Genomic DNA, 11,756 nt, shown 5'->3' with positions numbered 1-11,756 from the left:
GGCTCTGCCCAGCGGGGGCAAAGGGGGGAAATACGCACAGGCACCCTCAAAAATGCCTTCTCTCTCGCCTACGGTCTGAACTGTCACAGCTCGAGCATCCCTCTTATACTACCCGGGCATTTTTGACACAGGCAGTCATTTTAAAAAGTATCAAAGTACCCCCCCCAACGTCATCACAGACCCTTTGGTATTGTCCAGAGAGCACCCCCAGCTGAGTTCTAGCTGCTGCTGCCCCTGCAACAGTGCAAAGGTTATAACAGGCTGGCACCTTGGGAAGGAAGGGATCTCCATCACTTTTTCCAAGCAGCAATAGATTTGACCAGCATCTCTACCAGGCAGATGCCTGAGCTGCTGCTTCCTTTGGGTCAAGAATTTCCCTTCATTTCATTATCCTAATATTCTGCTTCTTAGGGCTGGCTGTGACACCTTACTCAGGCTGAATAGTACTTACGGTCAACCCAGTAGTCCCAGATATTTAAGCACAACTTAACCTGAGTAAAGTTGGCAGATGTAGCTCCTTGGAGCAGGCTTCAGTAATTTATTTTTAATCCTCTCATTATTGGTGTTTTGGGAATGTTACAGTAAAATATCTCCATTTTGCCCTGAATGCACTCAGGTTGAATAAACTGAACTGCAGATCATACCAAGGGGAGCACTTGGTCCAATGAAGTGTAGCCATTTCTGGAGTGAGGTAATACAGCTTTTTAAGGGAGAGAAGCAACACTGCACCACCCTGTGATAAGAAGTGAAGACAAATTCTATATATAGTTGGATTTGAGAGACTGAATGTAATCAACTAAATTGGAACCCTTGGTCATAAACCTTGCTTAGCAAGCCAACCCTTAAGCATCCACCCCACCATTGTTTCTGAGGTATAGAGAGGACTGCCAAACTATCTAATTAAAATACAATTTAAACTGTATAAAAGCATATTTAATGATCAGGTCCCAACTATCACAGGTCACCACTGGTAATGATATTGGGTTTCTGTAGCCTCTAGATCAAAGCATTTTAAACCCAGAAAAAATGATAATGCACAGAAGATAGTTTACTATGGGCCAGCTAGGCCCCAATCCTGCAATGAGATCTGCATAGGAAACAGGACTGCCAGTTCTAAAAATTGAAAAACATTAATTAGTATCCAAACAATCAGCATGTTTGTTTTAATGTTGAATTATTTCTAATCTGTCTTCAAGAACTTGACATCTCCCTGTTCATCTTAAAGTGTATGCAACAATTCCAGTGTGAAGTTTTCACAAGTTTGTGAACACTGTTTTGACCCCTGTTGCAGGGGCTCTCACTAGAAAAGCTAATCAAGATAAGGCCCCTCTTGAGTTAGCCCAATACAAAACATGCCATAAGAGACAGTCACTACCATCAAGATCTTACATACTGACATAAAACACAGAGTAAGCGTGTGACAAGAACTGAAAACCAGACCCAACCAACTGATACAATGGGTCCCCAAAGACCCATTTCAGGTGAAAAACTTAATCCCTGCTGAGCTGAACTAGGCTCAACAGGGTGACAGGTGACCTACAGGTAAAGGGCCCTGTAATTCGCTAGAAATACTTGGAGAGTACAACCCTTCAGAAATTATAATTGCTGTATCTTTAACAATACGGCTCAATTCCTTGAAACGTACGTTTAATTACATGTAGGCTCTTCCACTCAAAGTACAGACAAAATCCTCTGTACTATTGTCCGAGGCACTCTGCAATGTTACATTCCACCCTTTTCTTAAAAGGTAAAGAAAACTACAAACTCTAAAAACAAACATTAGCATCCAAATTCATGTCTAAATGCAGCATTTTCACCACATAAAATATTGCCAATATTTAAAATTATTGCAACATACTTTCATTAACATTCATACATTTCCCCCCTCAGACTGTAGAGGGAAATGGTCAACCACAGCTTTCAAATCCTCAGGACAGTCTTCTTTCCCTGCCCACCACCAGTTATTTCCAACATTCCTGTAATGAAAGTATGCTCTATATGGGCTCATGGAGGGAAACACCACACATCTGGCCAGTTGGTTCTAACAAAGTGTGAGAAAGCAGTGAAATTTGGGGCATCCATAGTCCCATTTATTATTCCTGGCTCTCTATAACCAGTATGGTCTACTGGTTACACAGAGATTATCCAAGTTTAGTAACTTCCCTGTGTGGATCTGTACAAATTGAACCTAGACCTTCTGCATATAGAAATGTGAGCTTCTACTGTATGAGTTAAAAGAACCAGCTCTTTTAGTACAGAGGAAAAGGCAGGTAGATTACAAACCTAAGTAAAACGCCACATATACACAGCTATTCTGTCATCCATAACCCAACCCTGCTTTTCCAGAGCTAGCTCAGGTATCTATTCATGGTACTGCACAGTATGGGCATGTAAGCACATAATTGGGCACACTCCTCATGAAACAGCGTGGTAAAGTAGTTAAGACATGATTCTATTATAATAGAAACTTGGGTTTTTAGCACCAGCACCTCTGAAAGCACCCATGAACCCCATGTCAGCTCTCTTATCTATAAAAGAATAAGTCACCTCCTCTAAATTTTGGGTATAATGCCTGCACGGATGCCAGCAGCAATCAGTAGAACAGTTAACGCTGGAAAGCACGCTCTCTTGTCTTTCAGTTCAGAGCATGTTCCCCTAGGCTACACAGCACTGAGTAGAAGAAAGATCTCTTTCTTGAAGGTAGGAGCTTTACACAAAAGTTTCTACAGCAGAGGCCAGACTGATGCAATATATTTTCAAAAGCTGGCAACAGTATTGACACTTAGGCCTGCCAGAAACCTACTAGACAAAATGCACATTGGGCATACAAACTTGGCCTTACAGATTATACTGCAGATCAGGGTTTAGTTCAGGCATCTGGAACTTTACTGCATTTCAGTTGGGATGGCAGTTGTCTGAAATTAAGGCTAATCTATATTACACTATTAGGTATTTTTGAAGGAATGGAAAAAATGGTGTATTCATGCACTTTTTAATCATGGTCTCTAAAACAGATGAATGGAGTTTGTCCTGTCTGGTAAGGTTCATTGGTTAGATGTGAGACCTTTTATTAGCCCAACTGAGTCATTGGAAAAAAGTTCTTTTTTCAGTTGGTCTAATAAAAGATCTCACATCTAACCAAAGAACCTTGCCTGCCTTCGTCCTTAGACCAACATGGCTACAACCAAAAACTCAGCGTTCATCCTGACTTATATCTGTAATTAAACATTGTTGAGCACTGGGTGCGTCTACATGTCACCATACAGTGACATGAGTAGTGCACCGTGTTTTAGTACTTGCATGGGGGAAGTACTAACACACAATGCATTAGCCATCCGTACTGCGGCGTACGGTGGCACACAGTTAGATTCACCGGCTACATCACTGTAGTGGCATGCTATAGCTGGGCAGCACACCACTATGGTGACTTAGCCAGCAATCACAAGTAGACCCACATGACCACCACATCTCCATAGCACACTATACAGCGACATAGAGCATTGCTGCATCACCGTAAGGCAATGTGTAGACATGCCCGCTGAGTCAGATGTTCCCATTCCCACCACCTATTGTCAGCACTGGAGACTTCTGCAAATGTAAACAAGCTGGTAGACAGTAGAAATAAATTAGTCCTCTTCCACACTGATTCTATCCCATTCCAACTGTGAAAGATTACTCTATGTACAGGATGTGCTGTCTTTCACTGATGATCATTTCAGATGTGCTCCTTACACAAATAAACAGTGAGACTACTCACTCTGAGTATGATACCATATTCAACATAAAGAGGACATGTATTCAGTGGATGTATGATCTTGTGATGACAACATTAGACAGGGAATCAGAGATGGGGTTTCTATGCACTACTGTAATACAAATAAATAATAAGGAAGAGATATTGTGAGAAAATGTGGCTATGAAATATGTAGAAAAGAAAAAGAATTAAACTTACATTCCTGGGCTCAGGAACTGCTGGTCAGTTTTCCACCCTCACTGGCTGAGCTTACATCTGACCATTTACAAGAAGAAACCCTGCATGGTTACATTTCTAATAGGAACAATGAAACTTTTATATGACTCTGCATATAGCTATCTGGGGTGCTGTTACAGAAACATGCATAAGTCATCCATTGTGAAAGCATCAAGGCTGAATCTGCATCCCTCATATACAAAGGTCAAAGGAAGTATGTTTCCAACTTTGATCTTAGACAAACTTAGCCCAGGGGTGAATGCTCTTATATCTAAACCAAAACAAAAACAGCAAAGTTTATTATTTAACTATTATTTTCTCATTTGATTCCAATGACACTATTTCTCCATAGAAAAATTCTGATAGACATTTGCAGAAATAAACAACAATAGTATCTGTTTAATTCTTGAGATAGTAAGTAGAGAGGTTAGACAATGACTGATGTTTATTTGATCCTGCTTCTGTCCCTGGAATAATATACAGATTGACCCCATAGGTCCAGAAATTTGGCAGTAGAAAGCAGTAGCAGTGTTAATTGCTCCCAGTTAATGTTGCCACTGCTCCCCAACCTCCAGATTTACAGATCCATGGGGAGCCCCATGGTTCAGAAGACATGGCAAACCCTCCCTCGCAGGGTGAGCAGGCTAGCCCTGGCCCAAGCTGTCTGTTCCAGCCAATTAGGGAGGTATGCTTTAGTGCCCCCAGCTTCTGACCTGAGCCACTGCAGGCATGTGGCTGCATTTCCAGAATCAAAAGTGAATGTCTGCTCACTTGCTTATCAGTTCAATCTACTCAGCTTAGACTAACCTGCAAAGATTGAATTAATTCAGCCTCGGGCTTTTTGACTGTCTGTACTTAGCCATGGACTGACGTTGTACACCAACCTCACACTGGATCAGGCCCACAGACCAACCCTGTTTGTAGGATCTGAACCACAGACTGACCACATATCAGAAAGGGGAAGCACCACAGATTGATAGAGCGTAGTATATCTGAAACTACCACATACTACAATAGTCACAGTAGTTTAATTTAACAGCTGGTTCTGCCCAGTAGATGGCTTTGAGGAACTACATCACACAAAGCACAACAACCATGGTAGCACGCAGGAATGAAGAAGTTCTCCACATACCATCATCTACTGTTTCTACCACTTGCAGTTCTGATGACCAGGCCTATAACAAACAGAATTACCATGTTTAGGTGAATATTTATTTATTCAAAACAAACTAAACACTTTTCATAAATAAATGTAACAGCTGCAAAGCCTTGCTTGGCTGCAAGCTGAGTGGGTGAGCTATGCTAAGAACTTTGCAAGAAAGGTGGCAAAAAGTTTTCAGATGGTGAAATAGCTTTTCCAAACAAAGGTTATGCTGTGCACAATGCATGCTTTTTACTGGAGCATTTGGACTGTGACCAGAGCCCCCATTGCAAACTCTGGGTTCTGATTGGCTACTACGGAGTCACAAAAAGCTGAGGGTGGAAAAAGCAGCTGTGGAGGAGAGCAACACTGGCTTGGGTAGAGGGGTGGAAGCTCAGTCCCTCTTCCCCCACGCCTAGGCAGAGGGAATGGAGATGAAGCTTGCTGGGGAGCAGACTTCAGGACAAAGGAGAGCCTGGGTTATCTCATGAGAAGCTGATTCCCCACCAGGTCAGAGCTGTGCAATCAGGGACACAGGTACCCAGAGAAAGAGTGGGGAGGGGTTGGCAAGCTAGCTGGGAGAAGCTGCCTGGTCAGGGACCTACAGAGGGAAGTCCTCTGTTTAGGATGGAAAGGTTTGCACTGCAGGAAAAGAGACCTGTAGAGGGAATCCCCTGCTTGTGTGTGGAGGTGCTGGAGGAGAGAGACAGCCCAGAGAGGGAGTGGGCTATGAGAATCCCAAATCTGCATGGGTGTGTGAGGGGACTCTTAACCCCTAGTGTTTGCAGGAGGTGTATTTTTCAGAGGGAAGCTACAGAAAAGAAGCCTGTTACCTGCACTGGCTGATCATAGACTTGTTTTTGCTGAGTTACCAAGAAAGAGCAGAGTCCACCTTACCCTGAGCAGCAAAAGCCTCACCTCTACCACCTAGTGGTGGATCATACTGTATTGCCATTTATTCTTATGGGAAGGGGAGCGTTACCAGAGGGAAATTAAACTGGGTTATGAGGGGGAAAACTATTTTAAAGTGTTATAATCAGGTGAATGTAATCACTGAGGTTGTTTGATGCAAGTGGGACCACCCAGTGTGGTGGAATTATTCATCTATTGTTGCAGTTGTAAATTCTATTCAAATTGTTGGTTTTATTATTAACTTCTCTCTCTTCTCTTGATTAATAACTTCTTTTCTGTATATAGTTGTGTATAAAAAAGAAACCCATTTATTTATTGGACGTAAAGTAACTTCTTGGGTAGTGAAGGTGAGGGACACCTCAGTCAGCAGACCTACCTGAGGGGGTTCCCAGGGCTACTGGCATCCTGAGAATCCAGAATCTGGCATACTGCCCAGCTGAGCATGCTGGTGAGGTTTACATAAAAACTAAAAAAACCTTTTACTTAGCTGTGAATAGAAGGACAATAGCATTATTCATACCCTGTCAGTTGATCTGTACATGTATTTTACCATCATTTTCAGAAGCCATACAGATAGAATTCCATCCATAAATTTTAAAAAATGTTTCCTTTTTTAAACTGAATTCCACAGTCAAACACAGGAAGTGTTTTGCTCTGATCAGACTGTATTCATGATTGTACTGTTTAAAACATGGAGGAGGCAAGGATTTCATAGGATGATATCTTGTACTGAAACAACTGCATAGTTGGGATAGAGTTAGACAAGGTTTTGAATACAGGACATTCTTCTGCTGCAAGACATTCTGTTTAAAATACTGACAGGTACCCTGGCCAGTCAAGGGTAGTTAAGCTGTGCTTATTGCTCAGGTTACTTCTAAATGTTCACACACAAGTGAAGAGAACATACTCTAGTTCTGGGCAAAGAAATAGCTCATTGTACTAAAAAACAAAACAAAACAAAACAAAAAAACCCTCAGCCTCACTGCCATGCACAAGTTTGAGACTCAAAGGAAGCCATATTTTCAACCCTCCCAGCAAGAGGATGGAATTTCATCCATTCACAAATGGGGTGGGATTATGGACACGAAAGTCTCAGCAGCTATTTAAAAAAAAAACAAGAAGTCATTTGTATCTTCAACTCGAGAGGTTACTGGAGGGGAAAAGTGCACAAAAAGGGAGCTCTGGAGAAACACGTCTCAACCTGCCTACCAGACCATCAGACAGTAGGAGTAAAATCAGCAGCTGTCAGGTGAAAGGAGACCCCAGCAGTCTGATTTACAGAAAAAAAATCAATCAATCTGTAGCTATATATTATGTTTTAATATAATATTACAAAAGTGACAGTCATGACTCAACACCAAGATATGAAAAATGATACTGTTATTGTCTCTCTAAATACATCGTGGAGAATCTGACTATAAGGAACACTAAGCTTTCATTTCTCAAGGTGAAATTTACCACAGTGCTCTGAACTCACAAAGACATCGCAGTGCCACTTAACAGCCACGTAAGCCTTCTGTTCTCAGAGAGAGAGAGGGCCAAATATCTTGTGCAGCAAGTTAAATCTCTTCATTCTTAAATATTATATACATGTCTACGCTCACATGAAAGGAACACACTCATGAACTTTGCGCCACTTATATTAAGACATCATGTCTGTAGAACTTTGTCTTCAAAGGTATGTTGCAAAAGCTGAATTCGCACAATAGTGCTGTGAGGTAGGTAGATAAATTATCTACAGACTGAAATAATAGTAACTGATACATAAAGAATAAATGGCTTAAACTTTCAGTAGTATACCCTAATTTGGGGATGCTTTTCTTCTGAATTCCCAAACTAGAACCTGCTATTCCAAAACTGCAGATCATTTCCAATGTCCATTCATACTTCACACCATGGAGTCAAAAATGTAGGCATCCCAAATTCTGTTACATTTTTGGAACAAAATTGGGTTACACATGCCTGCAGTGGCTCAGGATAGAAGCTAGGAGGTGCTAGAGCTGCCCTCCTTTCCCCTGTACAGTGCTGTCCTAAATGACTTGCACAGAATTACACTGTGGCCAACTTCAATTTCATCACTAGTACTGTAATATTTAGCATTTTTCTCAAAGAGCCAGTGAGACAGGGTAAGGGAAAAGGAGCAGGGAACCAGCTTGTTGCACCCTCCCCCTTATCAGAGTAAGTTTCAAAGCCTGCCAATAAGGCAGATCCACCATCCAAGCTGACGAGGGGCAAGCCCTTTCCCCTTTTGCTGTGAGGGACTAAGGCCATAGCCAGCACTTGCAGCCCTGCCAGGGCACAGCCTGAGCTGACTCCTAATGTAGAGCATCCCCTTCCAGGGCAAAGGGCTAACTAGTCCATCCCTATAACCGGACCCACTGGAGAGTCAGGGAGGGGCAGCAGTGACAGCCCAGGAAAGCCCTGTGCAGGACCAGAGGAGAAGCCCAGGAGTTCTGGCTCCAGTGAGGACACTCCACAGCTAGCAGGTTTCCCCTTACCTGCAAGATCAGGGAACATGGCAGCCCTGGAAGTACCCAACCCTGGCCAGCTGGAGTACCACAGTGGCAGCTACAAAAGCGGGATGAGCAGGAGAGTGAGCAGCCCTGGAGGAGAAACTGAGGAGGGAGCACTGAGGACTGGTGAGGTGCAGCAATTCTGCCCACATTTGTGTTTATTCATTTTAAATGAACTCTTAGGCCTCCTGGGTGGGAAGACTGGGGTTGATTGTATATGAAAGCACTCAGACTCCAACCCAGAGATTGAGTGCCATGTATAGTTTCATAGATGTTAGGGGCTGGAAGGGACCTTACAGATCATAAGGGTCCAGGCCCCCTGCACTTGGACAGAAAAGACTGCTGGGGTCAGATGACTCCAGCAAGGTGGGCATCAAGATGCCAAGACTTGAAGCACTCCCAGCCCAATCAGGCCTCCAGGACTGACTGAAAAACACGGTGGCTTATGGAAGGAGTGTAGGGGTGGAGGAGCTCCCAATAGACCCTGAGGCCCTTATCCTGGACAGCGTTTTGGGGTCTGAGTCCTCCCTTGTGGGTTGTTGCATCCAAAGGGAAAAGATACATCATCATCTGATGAGACATCATAGAGACAGCAACATCATGTTTGTACAGCAGTGGGGCTCCAGATATTGAAGTGAACCAAGTGGCCCAGCACTACCACCCCAGAAGAATAAGAAGGCACAAGAATTCTCCGTTCTAACAACAAGTCATAGCAGGTGAGTCTGGAGTTGGGGCTTGAATGTCCGGGACTAACGGGGATTGCCCCTCAAAACTGGGCCAGCAACAGCGGCTCCAGCACCACCAGCGCTGCAGTCCTGCTCCCAGTGCCCCCATCGCATGCTCCTCTGCTGCTGCACACACAGCACCAGCACACGCTCACTCTGGAACAGCCCTGTGGGACAGAGAGGTGGGATCAGGCAGGTGTGCTCCGCACCACTCAGCCCTCTCCCCCCAGTAATATTTTCTAGCACTGTTTATGGAGATGAGCAAGACGTGGCATCATTCCCCATAGTCGGACACTAATAGTCTAATTTTCATTAACAGGAGGCAACCAGGTCTACAGACTGGATGGTAGTTATTTGAGAGGTGAATGTTTGGGTAGGGCCAAGGGAAATGCATCTCCCCCTTAGCACCTAGATATAAAAGTGCAAAAAGGAAATAAAACCAATGTCTGCAGTATATTTAGTGGAGCCCACTCTCCACTAGGAAACCACATTTAATTTCAACAGTCTAAGGATGTGCTTGCAAGAGCTACTAACTGGGGAAGTCATTGGCAGCACAGCTCCAACAGAACCATCTGCTGCTACAGGGAGAAAGAGACACACACAAAACACACACACAGCTTGGAAACTAAAGGGTACATATGGTCATATGGTTCAAGCAGATCCATGGTGCTGTGAGCTCTCACACCATGGTTCATCTAGATCTGTAAGGTTTGAAGGCTATACATGATGCTTTTTTCTTATGAAGGGAAAGGAGATACCTGTTCCTCCCCCCATACCATCCTTCTCCCTACACACACAACAATGTGAAGGAAATTCTACTTTCACAAACTCACCCCAAAAGTAGGAGTATTTTAGGGTGCTCATGGAATATTATGCATAGATATTTTCCTGAATTAAATTTACAAATATAATGTGTGGTCTCTATTTGTACCTAATTTTAAACTGTGGTTAGATGCATCATTTTTATGTTTTTATGCACCATGATATTGGATGTGAATGTATTTTGCATTTATGAAGAGACTCATATTACTCAGTCAAGTGATTGCTGATTAGGTATCAGGGGGCATAGCTACATGAGACATGTACTGCAGACTTGCATAATTAGCTCTGCAGTAAAATGTCAGTGTCTATATGTGCAGTGCTATTAAGACAGAGTAAACTAATTAACTCCATTGTAGGCAAGTACTTACAGACACTAGTCCTATCCTACAGTAGACTTATTTACTCCACTGCAATGCATATGTAGATGCTGATGGGGCTGGCTGGGACACAAGAATGCTTCAGTGCAGGGGCTGCCTGCCAGCTAGCCCTGCCCTAAAGCACTCTTGTGCACCAGCCAGCCCCTCTACAGCACACTGAGCCAGGTAGGAGCAGCCCTGGACTGGGAGGCTGACCCCCAGGACCTCCTCCCAGGTGAGCCTGCTCTGCTCCAGCTCAACATGCTGTGGTCCCAGGCGCATGTATAAACAGCACTCCCAGGAGCAATAAACTCCAGCTTGAAGTGCACCAGAGTTTATTCAGGCATGCTAATTGCATGTATATATGTGCCCAGGATGGAAAAACGCTATTCATACTGTGACAGGCTCATGACCACCATGCCCAAGGATGACCCACATCATACCTTCCTCTTGAGCTGCATCATACCTGGGTCTATTCTTTCGCTGTGACTTGCTGTTTATACTGTGTTGTACCTCTGGAGGTAGTGATCAGTGGTTCCCGTATGGCCCAGGGTGACTCTACTGGCATGTCTTCTGTGGGGCTCCTCCTCCACTACACTCCACCCCTATCCACTTGGGTGTTTATGATCAACCAGGATGACACGGGCCTTCTCCTTCTGTGCTGGGGCCCAGTGAAGATGATGGCTGCAGGGGGTCTTGCTGGTATCCTGTCTGCTCTGAAAAGTACAACATAACTGAACATCTAACTTAAATAGCCTGGACGGTGTGCAGGACAATGATGCCCCCATGCAGAGCACTTTCCTTATGCACATGGGTGCCTCGATGGGTGAGTGGGACACACCATCCACTCACCCACATTTAGGCTTGCAACGCCTCCTAGTGAGCCAGCTTTCTAGTCCGGGTTCTGCCATTTTGCTGCCCAGCTAGGTATGGTAATGCTGTGAAGCACACTCTGCCACTCCTACCCAAAGATCACAGTACAGTCAACCCCCCACCGGTGCACTCTGGGTCTGCGACACTCTACCAGAATGCGCAGCACCAGGGGGGCTCCATACCGAGTTTTCCCCTTGGTAGATATCTGCTGTGCCTACTGGGCCTCTCTCTCCCAGCCCCACCTGACCTGCGTATCCTGGTGTGGGTGCCCACAGGTGTCAGAAAGTGTAGCTGGTGGGCTGCTAGGACCCAGCACCATCAACTGAACTGGCTCTGGGTCAAGTCCCCAGTGCCCCTGACTGGGGTCAGGTCCCCAGTGTCCCATCGGCAGCTGGGGCTTCCTGGATTTTCCCAGGGAACTTAGCCCCAGGGAAAGCAACTAGC

Source organism: Gavialis gangeticus, unplaced genomic scaffold, assembly GCF_001723915.1.
Source record: "Gavialis gangeticus isolate Ggan-Ray unplaced genomic scaffold, GavGan_comp1, whole genome shotgun sequence".
Taxonomy (NCBI): Eukaryota; Metazoa; Chordata; order Crocodylia; family Gavialidae; genus Gavialis; species Gavialis gangeticus.
Note: the sequence above shows the minus strand (reverse complement) of the source record.